This window comes from Schistocerca gregaria, chromosome 3, assembly GCF_023897955.1.
Source record: "Schistocerca gregaria isolate iqSchGreg1 chromosome 3, iqSchGreg1.2, whole genome shotgun sequence".
NCBI classification, from domain to species: domain Eukaryota; kingdom Metazoa; phylum Arthropoda; class Insecta; order Orthoptera; family Acrididae; genus Schistocerca; species Schistocerca gregaria.
This window is the reverse complement of record NC_064922.1, coordinates 362,706,205-362,717,473: the sequence shown is the minus strand read 5'-3', so window position 1 is coordinate 362,717,473 and position 11,269 is coordinate 362,706,205. Positions and strand designations below refer to the sequence as shown.

Below are 11,269 nucleotides of genomic sequence, written 5' to 3'. Positions count from 1 at the left end.
AAAAAACAATTATGGTAGAATCTGCTGAAGAACTGAGTTCAGTTACGATCTGCAACCGGCTGCGTCTGCACACTATGTTATCATTTCTTGATCGCAGCCGAGATAGCTGATTTTCTAAGTACTGTCAGAGTCAACAATGGTCTAAATTAGAATGTTCCTCGCTGATGGTCCGTAATTATCCAAGATTACTCTTGGATGTTTCAACATATATTACATTTTATGAAGCTAGGATACATGACTGCCGGCCGGTGTGGCCGAGCGGTTGCAGGAGCTTCAGTCTGGAACCGCACAACCGCTACGGTCACAGGTTCGAATCGTGATATATGAATCCTGATATATGACTTATAGCTCGTTAGGAGATAATATTGGTTTAATGGCTTAATGTAATTCAGCCAGATTTAACCTGAAGATGCGATTCATTACCGCGAAAGTGGCTGTACCTTGTTAGCTGACTCTGCAAGTTTTTGGAAATTTTACCACAAAAAGTTTTAAAAGAATTTTTAGCTTTGCTTAGACTAAGCTGCGGCGCCCACATATAAAATAGATATTACTGAAATGATTTGGCCTGTGCAGAGCCCCAACCTGATCCTAGCTAAAACAGCTTTGGTGCAAGTTAGAGCCGTCGACTTTGCTCCAGACACAAGAGTCCAACATACATTCTCTGGTTTGGGATCTTCAGAAAGAATAAGTAGTCATTCCTCCACAGACATTCACACCTAATAGCTGCTTTGAATTTTTCAGGAAATTTGGAGTTGTTTTAGATCAAAAAAATTAAGGTATGTTAACATAGCACGATACTGAACTACACTCCTGGAAATGGAAAAAAGAACACATTGACACCGGTGTGTCAGACCCACCATACTTGCTCCGGACACTGCGAGAGGGCTCTACAAGCAATGATCACACGCACGGCACAGCGGACACACCAGGAACCGCGGTGTTGGCCGTCGAATGGCGCTAGCTGCGCAGCATTTGTGCACCGCCGCCGTCAGTGTCAGCCAGTTTGCCGTGGCATACGGAGCTCCATCGCAGTTTTTAACACTGGTAACATGCCGCGACAGCGTGGACGTGAACCGTATGTGCAGTTGACGGACTTTGAGCGAGGGCGTATAGTGGGCATGCGGGAGGCCAGGTAGACGTACCGCCGAATTGCTTAACACGTGGGGCGTGAGGTCTCCACAGTACATCGATGTTGTCGCCAGTGGTCAGCGGAAGGTGCACGTGCCCGTCGACTTGGGACTGGACGGCAGCGACGCATGGATGCACGCCAAGACCGTAGGGTCCTACGCAGTGCCGTAGGGGACCGCACCGCCACTTCCCAGCAAATTAGGGACACTGTTGTTCCTGGGGTATCGGCGAGGACCATTCGCAACCGTCTCCATGAAGCTGGGCTACGGTCCCGTACACCGTTAGCCCGTCTTCCGCTCACGCCCCAACATCGTGCAGCCCGCCTCCAGTGGTGTCGCGACAGGCGTGAATGGAGGGACGAATGGAGACGTGTCTTCTTCAGCGATGAGAGTCGCTTCTGCCTTGGTGCCAATGATGGTCGTATGCGTGTTTGGCGCCGTGCAGGTGAGCGCCACAATCAGGACTGCATACGACCGAGGCACACAGGGCCAACACCCGGCATCATGGTGTGGGGAGCGATCTCCTACACTGGCCGTACACCTCTGGTGATCGTCGAGGGGACACTGAATAGTGCACGGTACATCCAAACCTTCATCGAACCCATCGTTCTACCATTCCTAGACCGGCAAGGGAACTTGCTGTTCCAACAGGACAATGCACGTCCGCATGTATCCCGTGCCACCCAACGTGCTCTAGAAGGTGTAAGTCAACTACCCTGGCCAGCAAGATCTCCGGATCTGTCCCCCATTGAGCATGTTTGGGACTGGATGAAGCGTCGTCTCACGCGGTCTGCACGTCCAGCACGAACGTTGGTCCAACTGAGGCGCCAGGTGGAAATGGCATGGCAAGCCGTTCCACTGGACTACATCCAGCATCTCTACGATCGTCTCCATGGGAGAATAGCAGCCTGCATTGCTGCGAAAGGTGGATATACACTGTACTAGTGCCGACATTGTGCATGCTCTGTTGCCTGTGTCTATGTGCCTGTGGTTCTGTCAGTGTGATCATGTGATGTATCTGACCCCAGGAATGTGTCAACAAAGTTTCCCCTTCCTGGGACAATGAATTCACGTTGTTCTTATTTCAATATCCAGGAGTGTTTGTACAATAATGACAATGAAAATAAGATTCAGCCTATAAATACAGCTGAAGCTACATAAAAATACAGTAGCCCGTGTGATCTCGTGATGTATCGGAAGATGGATGCACGGAGGTGCAGACTTAGGTTTTCCTGGATTCCCCTAAATCGTTTCAGACAAATGCATTGATGGTTCCTTTGAAATGGCACAGCCGATATCCTTCCGTGATCCTATCTTGTCCTCCGTCTCTATTGATCACTTTGTATCTTTTATTTATCGTGCATGGTCTCCTTCTAGATTCACTCCTACGCAACTGACCCGCTCCCAGTTGCGTTTACACTTCCAGAAGTAGTCTTGGTAAGTATCTTGCTGGATCGAGCGAAACGCCGTCTGCGAATTTTCTTTTGTCTATCGTTGCAAATCTTAGTCCTTTCAACGGAGTTTTCAACTTTGCAATTTTAAAAAAAAGCGTCCGCAGGGTCTAGGTCTAGAGTGTACGAGAGATGAGGCAGCATACTGATTTCGTTTTTTGTGCAACAGCCACGCACCAACACGGATGAATGTGCTGGTGCGATAACGTGATGAAAGTGCAATGAATTGTATCGCCACATTTCATACCGTTTCTTCTCACATTTTCTCGCAGGCATCGTCGCAATAGTACCATCGATTACCAGTTTGTCCCTGTGACATAAATTCATTATCAGCTAATCCTTCAAAGGCAACGAAAATTATCAACATGGCTTTGACATTTGACTTGATCTGGTCTTGGTGAACCTTTCCCGACCGATAGTGAAGACTGAACCTTGGTCTGAACATCAAACCGTATACCCACGTCTCACCACTAGTTATGATTCTCTGAAGGAACATCTCGCTCTCATTGGCTCTTCACAGATGGCTAGGCGAAGGTCTTTCTGTTCTTGACTTATGAGCCATGGGACGAACCTGGCGGCAACATGATGCGTTCCAAGATGCTGTGTCGGGATTTCGTTACATGGTACAACTGAAAAGGTACATTCTTCTGCAATCTTTTGGACAGTCAGTCTTAGATTGGCACGCATAATTTCGTTGACGTTCCTAACAGGAGCGTCGACGATAGACATCGAAGGGCGTCCTGGACGAGGATCATCATTAACATCCGTCCACGATTTTTTAAACCGTGTGAATCATTTATAACACAGAGTACGACTTAAGCACTTATCACTGCAGGTTTCCTGCTTCATCTAGTATGTCTTGAGTTTCATGCAAAATTTAATGCAGGGTCATTGCTCCTCTATCACTGCCATATGGAAATTCGCAAACTGTGCAACACAATGTTCTACTCATTACAGCACTGAACAATAACTGACAGACATACAACAATGAAACTTCCGGCAGTTACACATTAAACACAGGCGTGAGCAGGGATGCCAACTGCATTTCGCTCCAACGCACCAGTGGCACGAAATCGCGAACATTCCGCAATTTTTGAAGAAACTTCGTACATTTAATGACGTTTACAACTTGCTGCTATTATCGTCCAGTTCAACGCTCAGCGCAATGGTTTGCAAAGCGTGGGGGGCGAGACAGACCCAGGTCAGAGCCCCGTGACACTTTAACAACCGTGACTCTACAAGACAGGCCAGCTTGAGTGTGGTTTTTAGGTGCTTCTCCACGGTAGTTTGCGCAAATGTTGTACTGGTTTTCAATCTCCGCTTGAGAAGATTCCATACAGGACCGGTTTAAGTACGATAACATGCAGAACAGAGTTTACACGACTCGCAGACACACGGCGCACACGACTCCAGTCACTTTTGTTAGCCGATGGCTGCGGAAACAGGATGAGCGTATGGCCATAAAGTTAAGTAAATAAATTTGTCAAATCATGTAAACGGTGCGCCCAGTAAGACGGCATAAATGGGTGAGAATGGGTGAGAATTCTTCAATTTGAGATGCCTCTGTGCTGAGGGAGTCCGATGATGGAAGTACTACAGCTGCAGTAATGTGTGGTGCGTTGCTGAAATGCCTTCTGTGCATTGTGTTAGTTTACTAAACAGACCAAACACGTCAATTATAGTATCATTGAAATTACTCTTTAGTTGGCACTTCAAGTCAATACGTTTCATCAGAACTCACCTATCGCAGTGGACGTAATGAATACCAAAATCCACATAAATAGTGTATATTTATGCTGACTGTAAGACGATATATTTGGTTTTGTTTCAGTACAGTTATGTGTCTAATGTAAATGGAAATACCGTGTGGCTAGGGCCTCACGTCGGATAGACCGGTCGCCTGGTGCAAATCTTTCGAGTTGACACCACTTCGGCGACTTGCGTGTCGATGGAGATGAAATTATGATGGTAAGGACAATACAACACCCAGGCCCTGAGCGGAGAAAATCTCCGACCCAGCTGCGAATCGAACCCGACCCGTTAGGCATGACATTCCGTTGCGCTGACCACTCAGCTACCAGGAAAGGACATGTGTCTACTCAAGTTCGCATTCTTCTTCTGGTGTGTATTGTAAATTCAGTCCTATTCTGTGGACAACATTTTTGTCAGAAACTGTCCTGTGACCTGCCACCTAGCTGAGTGGAATTTGTGAGTGTGTGCTGCGATTTGCCTGTGCACAGGAAATATTGACATTTTTGTCACCACTACATATGTGCGGGTTGCCTGAGAGACTTGGACGCTCCAATATATCGAATGTACGAGGGTGAGTCAAATAAAAACCTTAAATTTGTAATAACAAAAGGAAATTTCGCACCGTTATCCTGTAAGTTGATGAGCGTGCTACAAACAGCGTGCAGAATGGCCCGTAGATGGCAGCATAGTACAGATGCACACATACCGCCGCAGTATCAGTATAAAGATGGCCGCCCCACTTGCGACGTGCACCAAGGATGAACATCGTTCTCTTATTCGGTTTTTGTGTAGTGAACCTATTGAAACTCAGCGAGGAATGAAGGTTCAGTACGGTGATGCATGTTTGTAACAGCAGCAAGTCTACGAATGGAGTAGGAAGTTTGCAAATGGTGTGGCTTTAGTGGAAGATGCTCCTCGTCCAGGTCAGGCACAACTAGCTGTGACTCCACAGAACATTGCGGCAGTTGAAGCCATAGTGAAGGAAAACCACAGAGTGACACTGAATGACATTGCAGCATGTTTACAGATTAGTCATATGTCAGCAGGCCACACTGTGCATGATTTGCTCCAGTTTCACAGAGTATCTGCAAGATGGGTGCCACGGCAGCTGAATCCTGAAATGAGAGAACGGCGTGGTGATGCTTCTGAAGAACTTCTTCGGCGCTTTGAACTAGAAGGTGAAGGCTTCTTTGCAAGAATCGTTACTGGGGACGAAATCTGGGTTCACTTCCACGAACCGGAAACGACGAGAGCGAGCAAGGAATGGCGCCATTTCTCATGATACCACAGAAGTTTCGAACAGAACCATCAGCAGAGAAGGTTATGCTGACTCTCTTTTGGGACAAAAAGGAGTCATTTTGGAGCTTACATGCCTAGAGGGACCACTTTCACCAGTGCATCAGACACAGATCTCCTAAAAACTCGTCTGCGGCAAGCAATCAATTCAAAGCGACGTGGATTGCTGTGAGCAGGTGTCCTTTTGCAACATGACAATGCAAGACCCCACACCGACTGTATAACAGTTACAACAATCACAGACCTGAATTTTGAGTGTCTTTCTCATGCACAATACTCACCAGACCTTCTCCCAAGTGATTTCCATATGTTTGGACCACTTAAAGGCGCAATGGGAGGAAAAAAGTTCCGTTCTGATGAAGAGGTACGCCACGCGGTGCATGAGTGGTTGCGCGGACTACCACAAGATTTTTTTTTCTAAAGGAATTTATGCACTTTGTAAGTGCTGGAGGACTTGCATTGAGCGTGGGGGAGATTGTGTTGAAAAATGATTCAGCTTTGTACCACTCTTGCACAATAAATAATATTTAAAAAAAATATTTAAAGTTTTCATTTGACACCTTCGTAGGTCAGTCACATTTTCGTACATATACATAATTAGGTAATCTTCTAAATAGAAGTTGTAAGATAGGTGACAAAACAAGCATCTCGTCGGTTGACGCCGTAGACATCACAGAACAGGGTTCTTTGTGGAAGCCGGCCGGAGTGGCCAAGTGGTTCTAGGCGCTTCAGTCTGGTACCGCGCAACCGTTACGGTCGCAGGTTCGAATCCTGCCTCGGGCATGGATGTGTGTGATGTTCTTTTGTTAGTTAGGTTTGAGTATTTCCAAGTTCTAGGGGACTGATGACCTCCGATGTTAAGTCCCATAGTGCTCAAAACCATTTGACCCATACTTTGTGGAGAACACATGGAGTGTTGCTATCTACGAGGGGCATTCAATAAGCAAAATGCAACACTTATTTTTCCAGAACCATTTCGGTTGAAAAAGTGTGGAACTTGTTTTGGGACATTGTGAAATAGCCCTTCTTCAGCTGCTATAGTTAACTGAGGTTCTGATAGGTGACCGTGCCGTAAGTAGCCTTTAAAATAGAGTTTTGATGGAGGTATGTTAAAGGCAGAGAACCGTCATTTTCTTTCGGGAGGAAATCAGATCATAACAGATACTCATAGGCATTCGCAGAATGTCTACGGTAACCGGCACTTAACAAAAGGACGGTGCGTTTTTGGGCGAGCCGTCTTCCATCATCGCAACTGAGTCGCGGAAACCTGTTCAATCTCCTGCTTACTGGCCAGCTGCGCACAGCTCTGATTCTCCCTATGTTGGAACGGGCGGACACTCAGATGAGATAATGGGTGGATCACAATCACCCGCCTCGCTGCTCATGTGGAAGTCCCTGTTGTTAGCGCTGACAAGTTAGTCCACCAGTTGGGGTGCACAAAGATGTGTGTGTCCGTTGCGTTCCTCGCCGCTTAACACAAAGCTATGAACAATACCGAAGGACCACCTGTGCGGAAATGCTTGCACGTTACGGGGTTGACTCTGACAACGTGCTGTCGAAAATCTGCACAGGTGATGAAACATGGGTTCATCACTTCCAACCGGAAATAAAATGACAGTCTATAGAGCGGTGCCACAGCACCTCTGCTGCGAAGAAAAAGTTCAACATTGCACCCACATCCAGTAAACTGGCAACGGTCTTCTGGGGCTCTGAAGGGGATATTCTGTACTGTGTCCTCCCTCATGCTGCAACAATCACATCAGAACCGTTTGTGTTACCCTCCGGGTATTGAAGAAACGACTTCAGCGTATTCGCCGCCCAAAAATGTGTAAATGAATTTCTCATTGACAACATCTCACACATGTCTGTGCATTGCAGAGGAGCTCACAAAAATTCAATTGATTATTCTCTCTCATCTACCCTATAGCCCCAGTCTTCCTTCTACCGAGGCCGGCCGCGGTGGTCTCGCGGTTCTAGGCGCGCAGTCCGGAACCGTGCGAATGCTACGGTCGCAGGTTCGAATCCTGCCTCGGGCTTGGATGTGTGTGATGTCGTTAGGTTAGTTAGGTTTAAGTAGTTCTAAGTTCTAGGGGACTGGTGACCACAGTAGTTGAGTCCCATAGTGCTCAGAGCCATTTGAACCTTCTACCGACTTTCGTTTGGCCCATTGAATGATGCACTCCATGGTGTGAGGTAACGGGCGAGTTGTGGCACCCTGAAAATATTCTAAGTTCAGAGTTGGCGTGACCGCACGGGCCGCTCGGCTAGCCGGTGCCCGTCAGCAACTGCGTGGAGTAGCCCTAGCGCGTGGTCCTGGCTGCCCGCGTGGCTGGGAATTCCATGTTGACGATGTGTTGAGGACTGTGCTTTGTGTCGATGAAGGAGATTCGTATGCCGGGCGTGCCAAAGATGGCAGACTTTGTGAAACAATAATAGCAGACATTTCAAAGTTCATGTATTAATTAATAGTAGCCAGAGGAATCATGATACCTTAAAAAGAAACATCTACATTTCCATTATGTGCACATTATTTGCATGACAATTCTGATGGTGTAATCAGGTTTTCAATATCTTTATTAGTTTAAAGTTTAGTATGTGGCTAAATTATACAAGAAGCAACAAATTTCCAAAATCTAAACCCGTTCATCCGATTTTGTCGATCGATGTGTCTTTAGAAAGCTACTAGTGTAAACCTAAGTTGGTATGAATTACAGGCATGTAACTTGAATAGTACATGAGTTACTGGAGGTCAAAATGGCTGATTACTATCGATGGCGTCAGGCCACAAGTACTCCACAGTTACACGTAAAACGGTAGCAGTATGCTTATAAATATATGTATTCGTCTGTGTCTTCATTTATATCCAATATATACTATTCATGAAGAAATTGATCAAATATTTACTGTGTTTTAGAAAGCACAGAGACATTAGGCTACTGGCCTACTTTCGCTCTATTCCTTTGATGTATGTTGGTTTGATTTGTTTATGTATTTAATAATGTGTTTAGAGAGTGTTGATCATTTTCAAGAGCATCTCCCCTTAAACTAATTGTCAGTTATTAAGGCCACTCTGAAAGAATGTCTTAATACATTAAGTGTGAACACTTATTACAAGAATGGTTCGAATGGCTCTGACCACTATGGGACTCAACTTCTGAGGTCATCAGTCCCTTAGAACTTAGAACTAGTTAAACCTAACTAACCTAAAGACATCACACACATCCATGCCCGAGGCAGGATTCGAGCTTGCGACCGTAGCGGTCACTTATTACAAGAGAACTCACTAGGTGGAACGACAAGATCCAGCTACAATACACCAATAATGATCCAATATTTCAAACACAGCAACGAACAGCTTAGTACAACAGGTTGTTCAGCTTATAACTAATGACTGAGACATGAAATTACAATCAAAGAAATGAACCGGCTAACATCTAAATCGAACCACAACGTCCCTCTTTTGTTTAACGGCAAGCTGTGCCTTAATACAATCGTTCCGACTGTATTTACGTCCAGAAGCTGATTCATTAGAATATTAATGATCGGGTACAAGCCAGGAAGGAAAGGCAATATAATAGTGGGACAGATTTTCAGACGACAACTAATGTCTAAGTACAATACTACGGCTTATATTTACGCCCAAAGAGCCGACCGAGTAAAACTCTGATGGTTGGATACAAACCAGGAAATAATAATGAAATTAGATAGACAATGTTTCCAGAATTCTGGAAACATCCCCCAGGCTGTGGCTAAGCCATGTCTCCGCAGTATCCTTTCTTTCAGGAGTGCTAGTTGTGCAGGTTCGCAGAAGAGCTTCTGTAGAGTTTGGAAGGTAGGAGACGGATACTGGCAGAAGTAAAGCTGTGAGTACCGGACGTGAGTCGTGCTTCGGTAGCTCAGTTGGTAGAGCACTTGCCCGCGAAAGGCAAAGGTCCCGAGTTCGAGTCTCGGTCGGGCACACAGTTTTAATCTGCCAGGAAGTTTCATATCAGCGCACACTCCGCTGCAGAGTGAAAATCTCATTCTGGAAACATCCCCCAGGCTGTGGCTAAGCCATGTCTCCGCAGTATCCTTTCTTTCAGGAGTGCTAGTTGTGCAGGTTCGCAGAAGAGCTTCTGTAAAGTTTGGAAGGTAGGAGACGGATACTGGCAGAAGTAAAGCTGTGAGTACCGGACGTGAGTCGTGCTTCGGTAGCTCAGTTGGTAGAGCACTTGCCCGCGAAAGGCAAAGGTCCCGAGTTCGAGTCTCGGCCAGGCACACAGTTATAATCTGCCAGGAAGTTTCATATCAGCGCACACTCCGCTGCAGAGTGAAAATCTCATTCTGGAAACATCCCCCAGGCTGTGGCTAAGCCATGTCTCCGCAGTATCCTTTCTTTCAGGAGTGCTAGTTGTGCAGGTTCGCAGAAGAGCTTCTGTAAAGTTTGGAAGGTAGGAGACGGATACTGGCAGAAGTAAAGCTGTGAGTACCGGACGTGAGTCGTGCTTCGGTAGCTCAGTTGGTAGAGCACTTGACCGCGAAAGGCAAAGGTCCCGAGTTCGAGTCTCGGTCGGGCACACAGTTTTAATCTGCCAGGAAGTTTCAGATAGACAATGACACAAATCACCACGAAGATTACAGAATGTTAGTCCCTTTTATCAGCAAGCAGTTCCAAGGATTCACGGTGAATCGCAGCGGTTACTGAGTGGCGCCGGTGAACGCCAGGTAGAAAAGGACAGCCAGGCCACGAGTGGTGGTGCGACACGAATGTTGCCCACCAACCGACGGGATGTCGGCCTGCTGCTTTTAGTCGACGCTGAACCAGGTGAAGTACTCTGGTATCTTGGCTCTGCGCAGCCCTCCTTGCGCAGATCGTGGCTTCAGCCACTATGGCCTCGTGATCACCTCTTGTCGCGACGATACCGCCAATCGACAAACTTCGTGCCTCCATTCGGGCCAGCGAATTCCGTATATACATCGGCAAGCAAAGACCTCCCAAGGATACAACCACAGATATCAGCTCTTCCTCGTAGATGTTGGCAATGGGGCTGCCAGAGAGGTAGTCGATACTACACCTGAGCCAGTGGCACCAGGCGGAACAGTCTACTAACTTAGTGGCACCACGGCATTACGGCTCACCAATTCTTGACTGGCGTCGTGTACAAGCCGCCAAAAATAAGCTCAATGAGTTCCTTCCAGTCGGAATTACACTCACTTCAGTGTCAATACGAACATGTCATCGTAATGGATGACTTGAACATAGACCTGCTAAGAGACACTCCGTCCGCAATAAACCTAAGAAGATTATTTGTTGCAATAGCATGAACATTCTTCCATTACAACCTACACACCATACGGCGCACAGTCATACTCTTAAAGACGTGATCGCAACGAAACAGACTGACAAAGTAAGAGATGTTGATCAATCATCGGCCCCTGGCCTCTCAGCACATGATGTAATATTCCTGGCCTACTCTGTGCAGCCCCCAAGGATCAAATCGCGTTACGTAACTTGTAGGAACATGAAACGTATTGACCTTGACGCTCTAACAGCCGATTGCTCAGAAATCTCATGGCATCAAATAATCAGAGAACCTACAATCGACGGCAAAATTAATGAACTTGGTGATAAACTCACTGCCCTCTATGACGAACATGCACCTG

At 46.5% G+C, this 11,269-nt stretch overlaps 1 non-coding gene across 1 annotated transcript; it reads left to right on the top strand.

Moving 5' to 3' along the window:
* The first annotated feature begins 9,809 nt into the window (after positions 1-9,809).
* Trnas-cga (transfer RNA serine (anticodon CGA)) lies at positions 9,810-9,884 on the top strand. Its single transcript has one exon. It is a non-coding gene; the product is annotated as a tRNA-Ser (tRNA).
* The last annotated feature ends 1,385 nt before the right edge of the window (positions 9,885-11,269 follow it).